The following is a 12,997-nucleotide window of genomic DNA, read 5'->3' as shown; positions in this document are numbered from 1 at the left end:
AGCATTTCAAAGTTCAAATGATTCCAAGGCGGCGGTCCTAATTCAACGTAATATCCCCGCCGAAAGAATCCCATTCGACAGTGCAGAAATCCCACATGATCTAGTCGCCTTATATACCCCACTAAACGAACTGGCACTCGACTTCATATTCTCAAAGTTTACAGCAGTCCTAAGGCACACGGGCACAATTTCAATCTCATTTTCTGTTTTACCAAAAAGTAAATCGGACACCATGCACTCATCATTGTAGGAGACTAATGCACCTCACAAAGCGTGGGGCTACCAAAAAAAGGCAAAGTCCTCTGGGATCAGGTGCAGTCTCATCGACTTACGCTCGAAACAGATCCCCTTAAACCCACCAGGGTTGGCAATAGCGTACAGTGGGACCCCACTCCCGATCTAACCTTCCCTTTTAATACCAGAAACGCTCATTGGCACTGCACTGACAATTCACTGTGAAGCGATCACTACCTCATCCAACTTGACCTCACTCTCATCCCCTCCACGAAGCCGCGCCCGAGGCAATCTTACATCACTGATCGGCATGAATTTAGACAGATTTAAGAACAGCACACCGCCCTATCTCCCACCGTAGGTGAAGGCAGTATCCAAGACTAAGTTCATAATATATTATCAGATGCGCGCTCAGCCACTAAGCTGATAGACCCAGATCTTGTTTATGAATTTACCATGACTTACTTGACCTGATTTGCTACCTTCATGCTTTCTTTGCCTCTGTTTATTTCTTTTTTTCTTTCCTTCCTCTTTCTCTTTCTTATTTTGATGTGAAACATTTTCAAGCTTAAAACGCTGTCTGTGCTGCCAGTGTTACCGGGAGCCAGAGGTCAAGTCAGGGGACATTTACGTCGCCTTTAGCCTCGGCACCATGTACACCATTCTGCCAAAAATAAAACTTCAAACTTCAAACTTCCCTCGGACACCGCTGATTCGCGCCTACAGCATATGTGGGCTGCTTACAAAGGCATACTACGCCGGTGGGCAAAAAACAAACGCAATTGCAAGCTCCGCCGCAAATTAGCCAATTTAGAAACTGCCATACAGGAACGCGCTATTCACCTATCGTGCGATCAATGAAATCAGGTGTGTGATCAAATACACTGGAACTTGAGCATGAAAAGAACCTGGTCCCTTTTGAAACAGCTGCCGGACCCCAGTTGGTCAAAACCCGAGCAAAATCATCGTCTCACCTCCATCGCTCACAATTTTCCGGGCACGAATGAAAAGCAGACAAACTTATTTTCCTCTACGTCCCCACGGGAGGCAACATATCGTCTCCCGCCGTAGAAAGGTCCCAAGAACGAAGACCTCGACGATGACATCATGGAGGAGGATGTAAGAGGAGCCCTCCTCAAACTGCGCGCCACTCCTCAGCGCCAGGGCCAGATTGAGTAACAAACGAAATGCTTTGAAATCTTGGTGATAATTCTATTTCGAGTCTCACGGTGTATCTTAGCTACTTCTGGCAACGCGGCTGATTGCCCCCATCCTGGAAGCACGCCAAAACCACACTCATTCGCCCGGAAAACCAATGTCCATCGAGCATCTCAGACCCACTTCCTTGACTTCATGCATGGGGAAAGCCCTGGGACACATCCTACTACCCCGTTTCACGTCATCTAAACTCATAATGCACACTCCCGCATTCCGTGATAGGCTTCTGACCTGAACAATCGACCCAGGAAATCCTCCTTCAATTATCCCGGGAAATTATAACTCCCCCTTGCACGTTAGACACAGCAGCGATCCTGGCCCTTGACATAACCAAGGACTTCGACAAAGTATCGCGCACAGCAATATACTTTACGGGTTAGCATCTATCAATCCAGGTGAACGCATGTACAACTACATCCGGGATTTCTTGACAGATCGCAAGGCTTTCATTCAGATTGGTGATGTTACATCAAGTACTACATCTCTTTCATCCATGAGAACCCCACAAGGTGCGGTGCTATCACCACTGCTTTTCAATTTTGCAATAATAAATACTCCGAGAAAGCTGGAACAGACCGCCCACCTGCAATTTAGTCTATACGCGGACGATATTACCCTCTGGGTCGCAGGAGGTAGTGACGCTCTCATTGAAGAAACCCTCCAACTTGGAGCCCAGACAGTCGCGGACGAAGCCAAACTTGCTGGACTGACCTGTTCATCTACCAAATTGGAACTACTACTCAAGTCAACAAAACTTGGCACTAAAATACCACCCAATATTCGAATCTCCAATAATAATCTCCCGATCCCAGAGGTAAACACCCTCAAGATACTCGGACTGCTCATATAACAAAATAGAGCAAACAGACAATTCCTCACGCAGCATAACAAGCACGTCACACACACTATCGGACCGATAAAACGTATACAACTACTCGGCGTCAGGGCTTACGAGAAAAGAAGAGTATACGCTTGATCCAAGCCTTTGTCGTGAGCAGAATCACGTGCTCTCTTCTGTACCTCCACGTCAGCGCTACTGAACTTGAAAAAATGAACTGCCTCATTCGAAAAACTTACAAAGCGGCGCTGAAACTGGCCCTGCACACTTCCACTGCCAGATTCGAACATTTAGGGGTGCACAACATAGCAGAATTAAGAGCTAGTAGAAGTGCACCTTTGTGCTCAAATAGCCCGTCTAGCGACTGCCCCTACAGGATTACACATTCTTGACAGACTTGGCCTTAATATCCCGACAGGATTAGACCGGAAAGTCCCCATTCTGCATGCCACTCCTGCTCAACTTGTTGTTCAGCCACCACCCCGCAACATGCATCCAACATATAACGTAAGCCGAAGAACAGAAAGTGATCGAGCACTGAAGAGGCGTCTTCCAATCCGCCCAGATATCCACTACGTGGACGCTGCTGAATACCGCCACCATGACACCTAGGCTATAGCCGTGATCAACACGCCCGACATCCCTTCCATCAACTCCCTCACGGTGAACACCCCTCCCCCGGTGAGGTGAAGTAGGCGGCAATAGCGCTAGCGCTGTCACACAAACCGACCCCCGCGATTATAATCTCATATTCTAAAACAGCCGTTCGAAATTTCGCTCGTGCCTTATTTCGCCACTCGCCCTCAAAATTCTGGCTCGAAATTCTCCAACCTCCCCGGTAGAACTATTTTGGACCCCGGCTCATGCCGGCCTCGGGGGAAATGAGGCAGCCCACGTCGTCGCCCGAGAGCTTACAATCCGAGCAGGCTCCAGTCTCGTTCCCTGCCATGGGGCCAGATCTACCAGGGACAGACTAACTTACCGCGACATTGTCAGTCATCACCGCCTCGCCCGCCGCAGATATCCCCCTGCCCATTCTCAGCTCACCCACGCGCAGGAGCGCACATGGCGACTCCTCCAGATTCACACTCTCCCTTGCGGAGTGGTACTACACCATAACCCCCTCCCTTTACCCCTGATGATGATGATGATGAGGAGGATGATTTCGATTGGTTTCCCCTTTGCATCGGGGTGATGACATGTCATCTTACCAAAAAAGACTAATATACCTATGTTTTACACTCTTGGTTTAATACTAGCGCTGCTTAGGGCAGGCACAAAAAGCTTATTAGGCACAAAATACTTTTTGTTCTGTTACAGGTGGTAACTGCCTTAGGCAACATTCCCATCCCTGCTTTTCCTCCACCAGCGTTCTAATCTTCTTTTCCTCCCCTCGACAGCCTTGAAGTTAACTTCCCCTCCCCCAACTGTCATGCCTGTGTGGCACACTCTCCACTGTACCCCACTCCATGTGGGGCTGCACTAATGACCCTTTCCCTCTAATTTCGTCCGACGAGCAGCGGGAGGGGGCGCTGGGTAGCTCTCACCCGTAGGGTGCCTTGATGCTCGCGAGCGGGGGCGCGCGCATCGAGGCACTCTACTCACCCGCGGGACACTTGCAGCTCTCCCTCGTGGACAGGGCTACGCTAGTCACCGCCAGGGGTCGGGGTCGGGGTCGGGGTCGGGCCACCCCGAGCCCCAAAGCCTACTGCAAATAATAAATAAATCTCTCTCTCTCTCTCTCTCTCTCTCTCTCTCTCTCTCTCTCTCTCTCTCTGCAGGTCGTGCATCACGCCGGGGTAGGAGTAGGTTCACAGACATGGCGGTAGATGGCGCAGTGGTCGCGCAAGAAGGGGGGTGGGTGTAACTTCCCTCTCGCTAAGGGTAGGAGGAGGGGTGGGAGGCTCCCGCCACTGACGTTTGCCTGCCGATTCCTTCTCTCTCGCGCACAGACCGTAGAATTTGCGCGGCGACTGTTTCAGCAGATTTCCCACTGTGTGTAGAGCTAAATATAAATATCCCAGAAAGTGACGGAGAACACAGTCGCCCACACAGCTGAATTGGTAAGGCATCCGGGATCAAGTCGGAAGGCGTGGATTCGGTCCCACTCTGGACGCATGTTTTTCTTCACTTTATTTCTGCCGCCCGTCAGGCACACCAAAAAACGGAGACCATATCCATTTCGTTATCCAGGACGAACGCAGCTAGGACTCTCCGTAAACTTGCCCGGCAGACCACGCTATCCAAATGGACTGCCCAAGAGTTCACGAGCTCTCGTATTAATGCTATGGTCCTGCACCTTCAGCGTCCTCTTTCATTAGGCCTCCCACGATCTGATGCAAGCATTCTTTGTCGTTTTTGGCTTGGAGCCGCATTCACATATTCTTACTCCTATTTGATTGGAATGGCATCCAGTGAGGCGTGCGAATTCTGTGACACACCAGGGACCATACGACATGTCCTTTTTCGAGTGTCCACGCTTTTCTTCGGAAAGAAGCCAACTGTCTTCATCAACTCTACGGAAGCTAGACTCTCGGTGCCCATTCTCTGAGGAGACATTCCAGGGCCACTGGCCTCCTCCGTCATCTACGGACAAGGCGACAGAAGCGCTCCTGTGTTTTCTAAAAACGACGGAATGGCCCAGAAGACTGTAGCACAAAAGACTACCCTCTATGAACTGACTGAACTTTTTTGTCTATAGTGTCCTACCGCTGGGCACACCACTTTACGCTTTATCTGCACCTTTCCCCTTCTTTTTCTGTTTTCCTCCTTTTCCTCATTGTTCCCCTTTGCCCCGTGCAGGATAACATACTCGGCCTTAGCCTGGTTAACAATCCTGCCTTTTCTTTACCTTTTCTCTCTCTCTCTTTCCTATATAAAATTAAAAATGTTAAATTCGCAAATCGTAGTAAAAAAAAACAAAGAGAATGTCTAGCACTTCCTCCGTGCCTCCCGTGACGTTATAGACTGCCAACATTTACTTGTGTATTTTCTCAACGAGTCCCTCCTTCCTACACATATTATTCTCCAAAGCATAGGCCTCGGTTCTGGCAGCCTTGATGCCGGAAGGTAACATAAGAGGGTTTCCTGTCAGCCGACCGCCCATGACAGGTTGTAGACGCGCGAGTCATGGTCCGGGGATTAAAAAGAAGGTCCCCATCCCCACGTCATGTCAAAGTGGCGCTGGCCACCACCTTCAAGCGTCAGAGATAGTTGCACTAAATATAAATACCGCAGAAAGTGACAAACACCGTCGCCCAGATAGCCGAATCGGTAGCATCCGAGACCAAATCGGAAGGAGTGGGGTCGGTCCCCGCCATAAACGCGTGTTTTTCTTTACTTTCTTTCGTACATAAAATTAAAAAGTTCACTTCGCTATCCATAGTAAAAAAAAAAGGAAAAAGCCTAACACTTCCCGTATGCTTCCTTTAGCGTTATAGACTCCCAACATTGCCTTCTGTATTTCCTCACGAGCCCATTTATATATATATATATATATATATATATATATATATATATATATATATATATATATATATATATATATATATATATATATATATATATATATATATTTCAATGGAGTTTTATTCAATCAGTTGTCGAAACGAGAGGCGATAAAAGCCGTCTGTTCAAAAAACGGTCAAGCCTGAGATCACCTTGCTAGACGCATAGACTGGCACTGATGATGACTGTTGCAGGTTCCGCAGCACATCCTCAAGAAAACCTCAGAAAGCAAAAGGGAGGATGTGGTACGTCATTGAAACAGATAAAGAATTTGGAAAGAAAGAAAGTGGAGAAAAAAATGCCCGCCAGGTGGGATCCGAACCCACGACCTCCAGAATACCGGTCTGGTGCGATAACCACTACGCTACCGGCGGGGCGACTTTCCCCTCCACTTTCTGGGGTATTTATGTTAAGGCATTTTTGTTTGCTGTGCTTGGGGGTGGTAGCCAGCGCCACTCGGACTACTCGGGGTGAAGGGGACCTTCTTTTTAACCCCCGGGCCGTGACTCGAGTGTCTACGACATGTCAAGAGTGGTCGACCAGCGTTGAACCCTCTTAAGCTTCCTATGGCACCAAGACTGTCGTAACAGAGGCCCTCGCTATGCATGTAGCGAATCAGAATAGGAAATGAGGGTCTCGTTGAATATAAGACAGAAATAAGGGTTGACAGTCAAGAAAACCTCGTAAATCAAATGGGTGGATGTGGTAGGTCATTGAAACAGATAAAGAATTTGGAAAGAAAGAAAGGGGAGAAAAATTTACACCATCTTCACGCGAGGTGAACCATGGGGTACATGCGACGCATCGGGGGTTTCCGTTGCGTTTCCGTTATGTTAGCGTGTCCATTGTTGTTGTGTGTCCATATTTTACGCAGCATGTTCACCCCCGATGCGTCGCATCTACCCCATGGTTCCCCTCGCGGGAAAATGGTGTGAATTTTTATCGGGGTGGCCGGTGCATGTTACGGTTGCGCCGACCATCGCGATAGCAGGCCTGTTAGGCTCCATTCAAATCATCGGTGGTCATCGGAGGATGTCATCGGCGGAGCGGCGGCGGAACGACTGAGTGGAGCGGCGCAGTTACCGCGTTTATATGCAGCGGAATAAGCAAAGGGGGGAATGAGGTAGGTCATAGAAATAGATGAATTTTTTAAGTCAGAAAGAAAGTGGTGAAAAAATGTCCACTCGGCGGGCATTTTTTCGCCACTTTCTTTCTGACTCAAAAAATTCATCCATTTCTATGACCTACCCCACCATTCCCCTCTTTGCTTTCCGAGGTTTCCTTGACTGCCAACCCTTATTCTATATTTCTATATATGTGTGCGTGCGTGCGTGTGTGTGTGTGTGTGTGTGTGTGTGTGTGTGTGTGTGTGTGAGAGAGAGAGAGAGAGAGAGAGAGAGAGAGAGAGAGAGAGAGAGAGAGAGAGAGAGAGAGAGAGAGAGAGAGAGAGAGAGAGAAATAAGGGTTGACAGTCAAGGAGGAGAAGAAAAACGCACAAAAAGGCCGGGAGGTTATCCAGGCTTAGAGCCCGGATTAAAGACGGGATAAGAGCGGGGCCGCGTCACACTTTAGTCTCTTTGTTGGCGCTATAGTCTTGCATCCAAGCGTGTGTCCTTCATGAAACGGAGAAGGGCTTTTGTTGCCTTCTGCGAAGCTGATTGTAGGGGTCGGTGTACTAGAATGGTCTCTACACTGAACATTACATTGTCCAATCTGCTGAGCTCGGCGACCAAAACGCGTCTTTCTGGTGAATACTGGGGGCAACAACAAAGCACATGTTCGATTGCCTCTTCAACCTCGGAGGCGTCGCAGTGAAGAATGCCTCGGACAGGAAATGGCAGAATGCGGGAGGTCTATGAAACAGATGAAGAGTTTTGAAACAAAGAAAGAAAATGGAGAAAAATGCCCCCCCGGCGGGCATTTTTTCTCCACTTCCTTTCTGCCTTTCAAAATTCATCTGTTTCAATAACCTACCCCATTTTCCCCTTCACTTTCCAGCAGCGCAACGCCGTTGAGCAGCGAAGCAATCTTGTATCCTGAATGCTTCTTTACAGTTGCAACGAAGGAAAGGGAAAGTCGATGTTTCATATCGCTTTCAGGATACCGAAAGTGCGCCATTTCTTAAGCTGGGTCTGGCACCCTGCACGCGCGAGCAGCGCGCAAAGCACAATGGCAACATTGGTGTGCATTCCGTTCCCCATGTTGCGACCAAGTATAGAGTGAGGACAGTGTCGTGATTACTTTGAAAGGGAAAAGTGCCAGAGGGGGTACGAAGTTCATCTTGCGTGGAAGATAAAAGCCCGAATGACATTGAGGGATCATTGAGTGAAGAAACTGGAGAAAAAATGCCCACCCGGCGGGCATTTTTTATCCACTTTCTTTTTGTCTTGCCAAATTCGTCATCTGTTTCAATGACCGCACATTCTCCCCTTTGCTTCCAGAGGTTTTCTTGACTGCCAACCCTTATTTCTCTCTCTCTCTCTCTCTCTCTCTCTCTATATATATATATATATATATATACAGAAAGAAATGCCGGCAGTCTACAACGCCAAAGAAGGCATAGGGGAATGGTTAGACTATTTTTTTACCGTTAGTGACATTACATTATTATTATTTTTAATTACTACGTGAGAAAGAAAGAAAGAAAAACACGCGCCCAGAGTGGGGACCGAACCCACGCCTTTCGATTAGATCTCGAATGCCTTACCAACTCGGCTATCTGGGCGACTGTGTTCTGCTTCACTTTCTGGGGTATTTATATTTACTTCTACTGTATCTGACGCTTGAGGGTGGTAGCCAGCGCCACTCAGACTACACGGGGAGAAGGGGACCTTCTTTTCAACCCCCGGGGCGTGACGCGAACGTCTACAGCCTGTCATAAGCGGTTAACTGGCGGGAAACCCTCTTATGCTACCTTGGCATCAAGGCTGCCAGAACCGAGGCCCTCGCTAAGCTTTCGCACGATAATATGGTTTGGAAATGAGGGGCTCGTTAGGAAATACAGAAAGAAATGCCGGCAGTCTACAACGCCAAAGAAGGCATAGGGGAATGGTTAGACTATTTTTTTACCGTTAGTGACATTACATTATTATTATTTTTAATTACTACGTGAGAAAGAAAGAAAGAAAAACACGCGCCCAGAGTGGGGACCGAACCCACGCCTTTCGATTAGATCTCGAATGCCTTACCAACTCGGCTATCTGGGCGACTGTGTTCTGCTTCACTTTCTGGGGTATTTATATTTACTATATATATATATATATATAGACTGGAAAGATAAAAACTCACACAGAGCGCGAAAAAAATAAGGTTAGTAGAGACAGAGACAAACGAGAAAGACGTAGAAAATAAAAATAAGTTTACTGACGTTTCAGGGAGAGGACTCCCTTTCTTCAGAGGGAGCTACGTCTACGTCTTTCTCGTTTGTCTCTGTGTCTACTAACCTTATATATATATATATATATATATATATATATATATATATATATATATATATATATATATATATATATATATATATATATATATATATATATATATATATATATATATATATATATATATATATATATAGTAAGGAAATGAGGGGCTCGTTGAGGAAATACAGAAAGATAGGTCGGCAGCCTACAATGCCAAAGGAGGCATAGGGGTGTGGTTAGGCTCTTTTCTTTTTCACTACGGTTAATTAAGTAAACATTTGTTTTAATATACAGAAGAAAGAAAGAAAGAAAAACACGCGCCCAGAGTGGGGACCGAACCCACGCCTTTTGATTACATGTCGAATGCCTTACCAATTCGGCACCAAATGCCGAATTGGTAAGGCATTCGACATGTAATCGAAAGGAGAGGGGAGGGGGGAGAGTTGTATAAGATGCATAATTTTTATTTTTCTCATCATTTTTGTAAATTTTTTTTTCACTTTTATATTTTTGGTTTTTCAAAATTATGTTCTACAAATTATATAAACCCGCCGCGGTGGCTCAGTGGCTAAGGCGTTGCGCTGCTGAGTTCGAGGTCGCGGGTTCGATTCCCGGCCGCGGCGGCCGCTTTTCTGATGGAGGCGAAAAGCAAAAACGCCCGTGTGTACGAGATTTCGGCGCACGTTAAAGATCCCCAGGTGGTCGAAATTAATCCGGAGCCCTCCACTACGGCGCGCCTCATCGCCTGCGTTGCGTCGGCGCGTTAAACCCCAAAATCAATCAATCAATTACAAATTATATAATTACGCCATTATAACGATTACAGATGTTATTTCCCCCAAATCTGCATTTTTGTGAATATGCAAGGCATTACACGATCCTGGCTGTGGGGGCACCCTGCAACGAATGCTACGCATTAAAACATGCTCGCCGGGTGAACACGCCCGCACGACTTTGTGATGCCCAAGAGTGTAAAGTCAAAAAAAAAAAAAAAAAAAAAACGTGCTCCCTGGTTGGGTCCCACCCAGAACGCGCGATTATCCACCTTCTTTCTTGCTTTCTTTCTTACATTTATATGCAAGTGCCAAACAATCATCATCATCATCATCATTGTCAGCCTGTCTACGCGCACTGTAAGGCAAAGGCCATGTACTGTGCTGTGACCAATTTATCCCCGCAAACTTGTTGATCTCATCTGCCCACCAAACTTTCTGCCGCCCCCTGTTACGCTTGCCTTCTTTAGGGATCCACTCTAATTACCCTTGATGACCAATGGTTATCTTGCCTTCGCACTACATGCCCTGCCCACGTCCATTTCTTAATTTCTACGAATATGTCCTTAACACGAGTTTGTTCCCTGCGCCGCTCCGCTCTCTTCTAGTCCCTTAACCTTACACCTATAATCTTCGGCTCCATTGCACGCTGAGTCGTCCTCAATTTAAGTTTAATTCTTTTTTAGTGAGCGTTCAAATTTTTGCCCGTAGGTGAGTACCGGTAAGGTGAAGCTGTTATACACTTTCCTCCTCAGGAACAATGGTAGGCTGCCATTCATAATCTGAGAATGCCGGCCGAGTGCACTCCACCCCATTCTTACCCTTATAATTATCTTTGCGTCATTGTTAGGATCCGGGGTCACGACTCGCCCTAAGTAGATATATTCGCATATCACTTCCACTGCCTCACCACCCATCTCAAACGGCTACGCCCAAAGTAGATATATTCGCATATCACTTCCACTGCCTCACCACCCATCTCAAACGGCTATGCTCTGCCGGAGCTATTGAGCATTACTTTTTATTTCTGAATATATTAATTTTCAGGCCCACGGTTCTACTCTGTTCGCCCAGTGCGGAAAGCATGCTTTGCAATTCGTCCCCCGAGTTACTTAGCAAGGCAACGTCATCAGCAAATCTGAGGTTACTGGGGTATTCTCCATTAACCCTTACTCCCACCTGTTCCCAATCCAACGTTCTGAATACTTCTGGTAAGCATGTTGTGAATAACATTGGGGAGATTGTGTCTCCTTGCCTGACGCCTTTCCTTACGGGTATTTTACTGCTCTCCTTATGGAGGACTGTGGTAGCTGCGGACCCATTGCAGATATCCTCCAGTATTCTTACGTAATGCTTGTCTACACCCTAATTCCGCAATACCTGCATGGCTGCTGGAGTGTCGACTGAGTCAAATGCTTTGTCATAATCTATGAATGCTATATATAGGGGTTCTGCATACTCCGCGCCTTTCTCTATCACCTGATTGATCGTGTGAATATTGTCTACTGTTGAATAGCCTTTACGAAACCCTGCTTGTTCGTTAGGTTGACTGAAATCTAAGGTGGCAGAAATTCTGTTTGCGATTACCTTGGTAAGTACCTTTTGTAGTACCTTGTACACGCACTGCCCCCCGCACGCTGACAAGACTGCCATAATCGCGAGACAGAGTCACCAGCAGCAGTGGTTGGTCATCCCTAAAGTTGTTCGTCTTAACGGGAGTTCACTGTATATGTATATATATATATATATATATATATATATATATATATATATATATATATATATATATATATATATATATATATATATATATATATATATATATATATATATATATATATATATATATATATATATATATATATATATATGTATATATGTATATATATATATATATATTTCAAACTTGTACAAATGCGTGGTAATGTGTCTTTCAGTACTCACGTATAAAGAAATCATGCAGCTTTGTTCGCCTTGCGCGACTTAGTGCAAGCTTCTCAAGTTGAGCTGGTGGAAGTCTTGAGGATGACCTTGCCTCCAACACTGGTCGCGAAGAAGACGACGACCTCTTCGATGCATATGACGACGATTACTAGCACCGCACCTATGCAAATAAACAATTATACTGAAACTTAATTATGTGTCCAGCAATGCTCACCTACAACAGCTTCGCCATTCAACTCTTGCGAATGATTGTAAGCTTCCCTGCATATTTTTTTGTTATTTGCTGAAGCCGCGGCGCGAGCCGGGAACGCTCGGCGGTCGCCGCGAGGTACGCGCTCACGAGCGCTCCGCATTTTCTTGGTATTTTATCCTGCAACACCTAACTTACGGCTTGTACGAACGCGTTCCGTGGTGGGAATCGAACCTTGGTCCTTTGCGTTACGAACCCGACGTGTATACGATTGCGCCATTCCAACAAGGTCGAAGCAGTTTGGATTTTGAACTTCGCCTTTTCACCTGCTACTGGAACGTCTAAACAAATCGACTTCAGACGAATCAATCGCAACCGCCCACTTAATTTCGCGCAGAGAAAGCCTCGCGTTTCGACCATATTTCCCGTTAGACGAAAGAGACTGATTTTTTTAAAGAGAAGCTTATATGGCTAGGGTTCCACGCATTTTTTGCGTCTGTCAACAAAAAATCCCGGCGCTGCACGTGGGCTTGAAGCACGAGGTGCTAAAAAACGAACGCTCCCTCATGTTTCAAACGGCCTGTGATTTGGATAGTGACCGCGCAGTTGCATACAAACGGGGATGTTCATCTACATGCAGGTGTAAAGGGGAATGAGAAGGCCCACACCTTTACCCGAGCTTCTCTTTATGATCCGGGCAACCCAATGCCCTGGACTCGCTTCTATGACCCAAAAGAGCACCGCCCAGAAATGCATCAGGCTCGTAGAAAGTACTTACGGGACGTCAAAGATTAGACAACCACCCTCCCCTACCCCAGAAAATTCGCCCCCCCCCCCCCCCTGACGCTGTCCTCATTCGACAGCACAAACCGGC

At 46.6% G+C, this 12,997-nt stretch overlaps 1 protein-coding gene and 2 non-coding genes across 5 annotated transcripts in view; 1 reads left to right on the top strand and 2 right to left on the bottom strand.

Moving 5' to 3' along the window:
* LOC144169979 (uncharacterized) overlaps nucleotides 1-12,997 on the top strand; it is a 72,884-nt gene that overhangs the window by 17,893 nt on the left and 41,994 nt on the right. The window lies entirely within an intron of this gene.
* On the bottom strand, nucleotides 8,451-8,522 carry Trnar-ucu (transfer RNA arginine (anticodon UCU)). Its single transcript has one exon. It is a non-coding gene; the product is annotated as a tRNA-Arg (tRNA).
* On the bottom strand, nucleotides 8,932-9,003 carry Trnar-ucu (transfer RNA arginine (anticodon UCU)). The gene has a single exon. It is a non-coding gene; the product is annotated as a tRNA-Arg (tRNA).

Source organism: Haemaphysalis longicornis, unplaced genomic scaffold (genome assembly GCF_048455015.1).
Source record: "Haemaphysalis longicornis isolate Haplotype H1 unplaced genomic scaffold, Haemaphysalis longicornis Haplotype H1 scaffold_2, whole genome shotgun sequence".
Lineage (NCBI taxonomy): Eukaryota > Metazoa > Arthropoda > Arachnida > Ixodida > Ixodidae > Haemaphysalis > Haemaphysalis longicornis.
This window is presented reverse-complemented; position numbering and strand designations above follow the sequence as displayed.